The sequence below is a fragment of the Aedes albopictus genome, chromosome 1 (genome assembly GCF_035046485.1).
Source record: "Aedes albopictus strain Foshan chromosome 1, AalbF5, whole genome shotgun sequence".
Taxonomy (NCBI): Eukaryota; Metazoa; Arthropoda; class Insecta; order Diptera; family Culicidae; genus Aedes; species Aedes albopictus.
Genome location: NC_085136.1, coordinates 51,691,044 through 51,699,368, shown reverse-complemented (window position 1 = coordinate 51,699,368; position 8,325 = coordinate 51,691,044). Strand labels below are relative to the sequence as shown.

At 39.2% G+C, this 8,325-nt stretch overlaps 1 non-coding gene across 1 annotated transcript; it reads left to right on the top strand.

The window, feature by feature from the left end:
- Positions 1 to 7,790: 7,790 nt before the first annotated feature.
- Trnaa-agc (transfer RNA alanine (anticodon AGC)) lies at positions 7,791 to 7,862 on the top strand. The gene has a single exon. It is a non-coding gene; the product is annotated as a tRNA-Ala (tRNA).
- The last annotated feature ends 463 nt before the right edge of the window (positions 7,863 to 8,325 follow it).

The window sequence follows — 8,325 nt, the reverse complement described above, 5'->3', positions numbered from 1 at the left end:
GTTTTAACAAACTGTCAAAAATTTCGACAAATGAAAATATTTGTATTATCAAAAAATAGAACAGTTCAGTTTAAACTAGAAATCAGTTTGTCGCTATAGTAAACTGAAAAATCGGTTGATTTGAACTTGAATTTAATTGTGTTTACAATTTATTTTTCTGCGTGAACGGTATGAACTTATCCACCAAAATGTTTTCATCTCAAAAAATCCGTACCCCAAATTGGCTTCCAGGAAAAATATAAAACTGTGGGGATGTTCAAAAACAAAAATTAGAAAAATCAAAAACTGAAATCCACGAAATCGAGAATTAAAAAGAATAATCTTCCAAAATATGTTTAAATCGATTTTAGATGACGAAAAATTATATTTAGATCAAAATCAAAAATTTGGATACACGGAAAAATATTATAACCCAAAGAATAAGTTTTAAAAACTCAAATTTGGCTAAACTGCTTAAAGTTTTAACTCAAAGTTCGGTTGTTTTCTCCCTCGCACCACCGCAATGTTGTCGAAAACAAAGAGAGAAGCACCGACGCATCCGCTGCTCTTCCGTGGAAGAAGCCAAATTTGGGTTTTCTTGAATTAACCCAAATTTGCGTCATTTGAAGCCTCCGTTGGGTGAAAATAACTTACCATTGGGTTAATTTTTTTGCCACTCTCAAACGAGAACTACTCACTCACCACTTTCGCTGTTTAATGCAAATTTGAGTTATTCCATGGAAGACCGGGATTGCGTCAAAACAACTTAAATTTGGGTTGATTTGTAGTTCAGTGTATCAGAGGGTTAACTGTTGAAGTTAGCATTTCTTAATTTCAAAAGTATTTTATTCTCAGTGTAGGAAAATGCTGTCAGTGCCATGCTGGCAGTTGCCACGTGGTCCGAGTTGTTGACAGGAGTTAAAGAGCCAACTGTCAGAGAGGTGCACTGAACGAAAGCCCCATCCCGAAATCGACTGATTTGTCCGACCATCCAGTCCAAATTACCAAAATCGTGTTTTCGAATGACGAATCAGTCCTCGAATCGTCATACGGCAATCATCCCAAAAAGCGGATGACGATCATCTTATTCGCGTATGAGTCGACGCACGCTATGTGAATGAATATTAGTTGCAGAGCGAGGCCACACAGATGCACCGAAAATATTCATCGATAGCGTAACAAGTTCCTTGATCATGACACCCGGGACATTGACGATTTTGCTTCGCATATCCTATCCTGGACACTAAGCACTTATTTTTTTGAAAAAGTTATTGCTTTTTTTGCACCGTATTCGACCCCCTGCGGAAATTTTTTGTCACACCAAAATATGTTCTCACCAGTTTCAGCATACATTGGTTCGTTTCGCTGCTAGAAATTTTAAGCGTCTGTTACACTTTTTGGGTGGTGCATGGAATAATCGGTTTGTTTACTTGCTATTTTCTTTGGTGTTTGACGTGTGAACAAATATTTCAGACGATTGAACATTTGCACGGTAATCTATAAAGCAAAGCAAGACGCAATAGCGGTGATATTATTGTTATCAATCGCTAAAAAACAAAGTTGCTCGACCATATGGTCGACATTCTATTTTCATATCGCTGTCATCCGGTTTTAAGATGACATCATTCGGTCGGTGGACCATACACTAAAAATAATCCGCATCTAGTTTGTATATGCCGCGCACATAGATTTTTGCAATCAAGCTTTGCACATAAATTTTACTGGCCTTGCACATGGAACCAGATTCCTAGCCCATCTTAGTTTGCAGATGCAATGCACATAAAAAGTAAAGGTCTGTACTTTTTCATTGTAAAGGTCAACTTATTGCATTTTATATGCCAACACAAATGAATATTAGGTGTATTTTTTTAGAAATAAAATCATTCTGTCTAATTATTTTATGATGAAAAATATGTATTTGGAACTAGATTTGGTAACTTTGGTGATCAATTGTATATTTACAAATGCGATTTTTTGGTGACAAAGCTTTTCAACAGTCCGGGCCAAACGAAAAAGCGATGTGGGTGAAAGGACGAAGAGATTCCCTCTGATACGGTGGGGACTCGCTGGTACTTTGGGTTTCTTCAGGCTGGAGCTTCTCTTCGGAAGACCTCGGTGGCGCGGCGCGTTTTTGCTTGCGACCAGCACCTCCACTTAATCAAAACTGAATCCCTGAAAGAAATCGTTTATTTAAATCAAATGCTATTTTATCAATCACAAAGAAATAAATACTTACGGGCTCTTGTCTCCAAGCGAAAATCTGCTGATAGACTGACGGATCTTCGGAAGTTCAATTTTGGTCACCGTGCTGTGCAGCGTCGTAACCTCGATCTCGATCTGTTGGCATTATGTGATTATGCTTACATTATAGAAAATGATTAAAATACGTTACCTTAAAAAAACTGCAGGAATTGGACCGGGAAATGTCGACCGTAAACTCGTCCAACAATAAAAGTCTTTCTTCTGGCTCCACCATTTTTCCGTTAACGAAATGTTTTGAACGTTCCGAAATATCAATCGATGCACTCAAAATTTATATTCGATTAACATATGTTGTTAATGCTTTATTTTTAGAATTTATAGCAGTGCATATGAAAAATATGTGCAACTCAATTATATTTAATGCAAACACTTTAAAATCTAAATGCCGCACATAAAATGAGGATTTGAACCACCGATTCCCTTTTATCTGCTTTGTGCACATAAAAACTAATGGAGTTTTCATTTCAGTGTACGGTTTCCGACCGAATGTCGTTAAGGGGCGTGATCGTATCGCCTCTCAGTCGATCTTGGGCGGGGGGTTTCGTTCAGTGTGGCGGGAGTGCTACACTGAATTAAATTTTGTTGTAGTTTCTACTGAATCCATGGTAAAATTAAGAACTGTATCAACAATTCTCAACCGAATGCAAAATCTGTTAATTGGGTTTTTAAATTAAGAAAAATGTATTAATTTTTTGGTTTTATACGAAAGAGCACCTTTTTCTGAACCACTGTGATTTTTTTTCAGATTTTTTGAACTTTATTTTGGTACCTAAAATCAATTTTAAATAGAGTTTTCGAAATCACCTTTTGACAGCTGAGCAACTACGTGACAGCTCCGCCCAGTACAAAATGCGACGAGGGATGATTCGACAAATCGCTCCCATACAAACTTCAAACTGATTTTTAAATAGGTTCCCGAGCACCAAAATTCATGAAAATTTGGATTTCGGCTCAGTTTTGCATGCAGATTCTGAATATGTAATTATCTCAACACCGCTAAAGAAGCCAATTGTATTGAAACATTGTCAATATTACCATGCATGCAGTACCGTTGACTGAAAATATTCTTGGTTCTACTATTTGGGCACTGTAATTTCGACCATGTTTATCTGAGACAGGGGACCCGCATGCGGCGAGGTAGGCCTACTGCTCATCTTTTGCGAGTGTGTTAGTGTGACTGGCAACGCGACCAGAAGCCGGGTCGAATCCTGCTTGGAAATCGGTTTGTTTTGTCGATGGGGATGGCCCGTGAAATCGCAGTGTGTTGTTTGGGAAGGCCCGCTCGATGCGTGTTAGGTAGGCGTAGTTTGTTCGAGTTTGACGTGCCTGCACCCTCCCTGATCTGAGACGCGCAACATTGAAGTCGACATGGTCGAACTTACAATGCCCAAATAGTAGAACTAAGAATATTTTCAGTCTACGCTATTGTTCGTGCAGTTGAAAATCGGAACTCTTGACACGCGAAAATCTGTTTTTCTCCTCAACCGTGTGTCGGATGTACGTCGGGCACAGTGCTCTGGATAGAGGGCCAAGTCCGTTGTCCAGCGAACTATGTCCGACGTTAGGTCGCCATGCATTTAGTGGCAGGGCATGGCTCATGCAGCCTTCAGATCGATTGATTGGAAAGATTCATTCAGGCGCTCACGCTGTTATGCCAGCTTACATTTTTGGTAAGTGAAATAAACGTTCTGAAAGAACACTTTTTGTATTAAAAGTTTTCTCTCTGAAAGAACTCTCGTCTCCTCTGAAAGGATCCTGGATCAAATATTTCTGGTGGAGATTTCCACAATATTTGTTCCATTCTTGTATTGTTGATGTCCGCCTTGGTTGCCTAGAAAGGCACTTGTAATGATTACGTCTGGTGGAGATTTTCACAGTAATAATTACAAGAAGTTTAGGTCGGACGGTCCGGGCATTCACTAACCATCTTATTTCTCAACATCAACTGCCATTGTGACTACTAGTTGACGAGCGCTGCTCAGCAATAAAAGCACAACTATTTTGTGCTATATAGGTGAATTCGGATGACCCCCAATAGTAGAGGCGCTATAAAATCGTAAAAATCGTTTGTTTACATCAAAAATTCAATTTTTTGTTTTCAAAATTAACTCATATTTTGCCTTGCTGGTTGCTATTTTCCATTTGCAATGGCTTCTACAGTCTACTTTACGACATCAGTGTTGATATTGATATTAACACTCACGGGCTTGGGCGCAACCTCCTGTCAAATTTTCATTCATAAAATGAGCGATCAGCTGACCCGAAACGTCTCGTAAATGGCTCATTATCATCAATCTCGATGCCCACGTAGGCTGACCATCCGTCCCGTATTTAACGGGACAACAAAATTTTCAAACACTCGTCATTGGAGCATAGTTAACGTTTTTGACTCAATTTTTCGTTCTTTCTAGCTGAAATAGCATTATTAACAACATGCAGTTCTGTTTTTGGACATTGATTTGCTTTTTGTTGAGTTTCCGAAATGTGTCCCGTATTTAAACGGGACAAATCTGGTCAGCCTATGCCCACGGCGACTGACACCGGGTTGGCCAGCTAACAAAAAATCCGGAAGATTGCCGGAGGGATAGCAAGAGCTCCTAAAATTAATCACATTAATTGTTCGTAAGTACCTACCGGATCTAAGCGCATCTGAATTAGATTTTCTTTCCAAAAAGTGCTCGTTTGTTTCTCTACGATGCGGAATTCGATATGAAAAAGTGAAAAAAGTGCAGTTTGCCTATGCTGCGCCATGGCAAATTTTGGCGGAGTCACTCTTTTCATCACGCAGAGAAATAAATTGTACAGTCATAGCACAATCATGGGTCACGCACAATTATGGGTCAATTCCATTTGAATTGCATGATGAACTGTATGACTAATAATTGTGACAGAGTGACCCATAATTGTGCAATGACTGTAAACACAATTAAAATCTAGTTCAAATCAGCCAATTTTTCAGTTTACTATAGCGACAAACTAATTTCAAGTTTAAACTGAACTCACAGACAAACAGACGTAACACCTTGAACGATTTTCATGGAAATCCATCGCCCAGTTCAGACTACCACCACCTGGTGGAAAAGTTGCACAAATCACTGTGTTGTGCAATATCGTCAACAGAAGGCGCTAGTGTGAAACGTCAAACGCATAGAAAAACGATGCGCGCGCCTCTGGTTGTGAAAGCCACAACTATGATAATTTAAAATGATCGTTAAAAGCGTGGTCGATGGAAATTTCGCAAGTGTTACGTCTGTTTGTCTGTGCTGAACTGTTCCATTGTTTGATAATACAAATATTTTCATTTGTCGAAATTTTTGACAGTTTGTTAAAACAAACAAAGATTTGGTAGATTCAATATAAAATAACGGTTTGTTTCAAACGACTGCACTTTTGCTATTAACAAAGCCGGAATGTGATTGTGTTGGTGACGGCAGCAGCTCAAAGAAGTTATCCAGTACCATACCAGCCAGTAAGTCAGAATTGTACTAAAACGTTTTAGCACAGAGAACAGACGTCCAAGCTCATGTAGTGCAGTTGTGTAAAGCATTGCAACGGTTGTTTTGAGATAACTGGGAATGTGGCCATTACGCGGCGCTGTCAAATTTCGAATCGGGGTACAAATTTGCCGTTGTTTTACCTTTTGGCGCTAGTGTCACCAAGTGTGCACCCCAATATAGTTCCACCAAGAGAATGTGTTGGTTTTACTTGGAAAACATTTATTGAATTCTTATTCAACTTGTTTCTAATTGAAAATAATGAAACTAATTATCAATGGGTTGCTCAAATTTTGTTGCTGGATTAGTGAAATAATCATAAACATCTTGTTATTTAAGCAAATACAGCTCAGAATCTGAGTAGGAAAATTTTAAGGTGCGCTAGTGAAATATTTCTTCAGAAAGCGCCATCATGGTGTCGAAACAATTTTTTGAGTGGGAAAGTCACCGTCGATGTCGCTACTGAGCTTGTTTTTTCTTTACACAAGATTTTCAAGCAATTTTGTTCGAGCATGTTCGTCTGTTCTCTGTGGTTTTAGTACCGGAAGTTATCCAGTACCATACCAGCCAGTGAGTATATATGATATGAGAAATCAACTTTCAAAGTACTCCGAGCGTGGAAAATGGATTTTCCGAGTGAATTTTCCACGGCTAAATAATAAGAAGTAACAAAAGAGAGCAAAAAAGGCGTTTTTTTATGGAAAATTCTATTTTTTCAGTATTTAGCGCACTTTATCTTACTGGCTGGGAGTTTTATCCAATCCAGTGAGCCAGAGTTTTCTCAAACGCTTTTCGAAACATATTGTAACAGTTTTCCGGGAAAATTATCCACGGCTAATTGATTTTTAATTAACGTTTGATGGAATATGCAGTTTCTTAGAGAAAATTCAGGGTTCTCAGTAATAAGCGCACTTTATCTTACTGGCTGAGAGTTTTACCCAATCCAGTGAGCCATAATTTTCTCAGACGCTTTCCCAAACATAATGTAACACTCACTTGAAGTGCAAATTTTCGGTAATACCAACCCGTGTGGTCAAATTATGAAATTCAAATAACTCAACGTTCATATGTACAGATGGGTAAATTATTGGTTAAATTGAGAAAAAATCCACAGCTCAGATGAGATTTGAACTCAAAACCCTTATTCGCTAGACAAGCGCTTCAAGTGAGTCGTTTTCGAGCATCTACCTCTACGTAGTTACCCATCGTATGAAATAGAATGCGAACGACGAGTTTGATCGCCTTCCAGGTAGCATTGTTCTTCCTCTACAAGTGGTTGAGGAAGCGTTGCCTGTACGATAGGCAAACCACAGACAAACAGACGTAACACTCTGATAATTCCCATAGTACTTCGATTTAACGATCTTTTTCAAAATTTGATAGTTGGTCAACTACCCACCTGTGGCGCTCACATCGTTTTTGTTCGAGTTTGACGTTTGCTCACTACCGCCACCTAGTTGATGGTCGGCCAAACTTCGTCATTTTAGCATTGGGCGAATATGTTTCCGTAACTATGATTTAAATCGAAAAATGTTCGAAGTGTTACGTCTGTTTATCTGTGGGCAAACAGTTTCAAACAATAAACAAATCGCTTTCGCTCTTCGTACATATGTACAACAGATATGGTTATATTTGCGGTTTAGGGGAAGATGATATAGATCGATGAGATTGGAATTGAACCTTATGACAACTAAGATGCCGCACAGAGAACAGACGTCTATCTTCGCTTTCTGCCTTGTGTAAAACTTTGTAACGGTCATATTAGAGTATGTGGTTATGCTCCCGTTGCGCGGCGCTAGCGTCCCATCACTTACATTGTTGTGTTGTCAAATTTGTTTCCAGTGCTCGCCGTTTTTGGCCGTTTGGCGCTCGTGTCGCTTTGTGGGCTAGTGTATTTTAACGATGAACACTGCCATCGTGAGGTCAAATCGACTTTATAAGTGGGGCAGTCTCCGTTGGTGGCGTTGAGGTACACTTAAATCCTTTACACACGATTTCGACATATTTTTGTTCGAGCTTAAATGTCTGTTCTCTGTGGTTGCCGGGTCATTAATTGGCTCGGTAGCTTAGTTGGTAAAGCACTTGTCTAGCGAATAAGGGTCGTGAGTTCAAATCTCACCTGAGCTGTGGATTTTTTCCCAATTTAACCAATAATTTACCCATCTGTACATATGTACGTTGAGTTATTTGAATTTCATAACATAATGTAACATCTTGTTCCGACTTTTCGAACCCTTTAAGCAGAATACCCTCTTCGAATGAGTGGAATCAGTTTAGTACCTTATAATTCCGCCCTATGTTGCTTATCCTTTGACAGATACGCGTATTTCGACTACAACTTGTACTGACACTGAGCTGCTGCCTTGTCTTTTGCTGTTTCTGAGAGTGGTGATGCCACCCGCCACCCCATGCAACAACGGCAGCAGCAGTGCTGCTGATAAAACAAAACAAAAAGCCGTTCGTTGGATCACTAATCGGTAATAAATCAATAACTTTTTCCACAAGCATCCAATTGTTTTGCGGTCTTCGAAGGAAAGTTTCATAAATGATTTTTCTACAAGAAGCGTTGATCGATTTGAATTAAGGACAC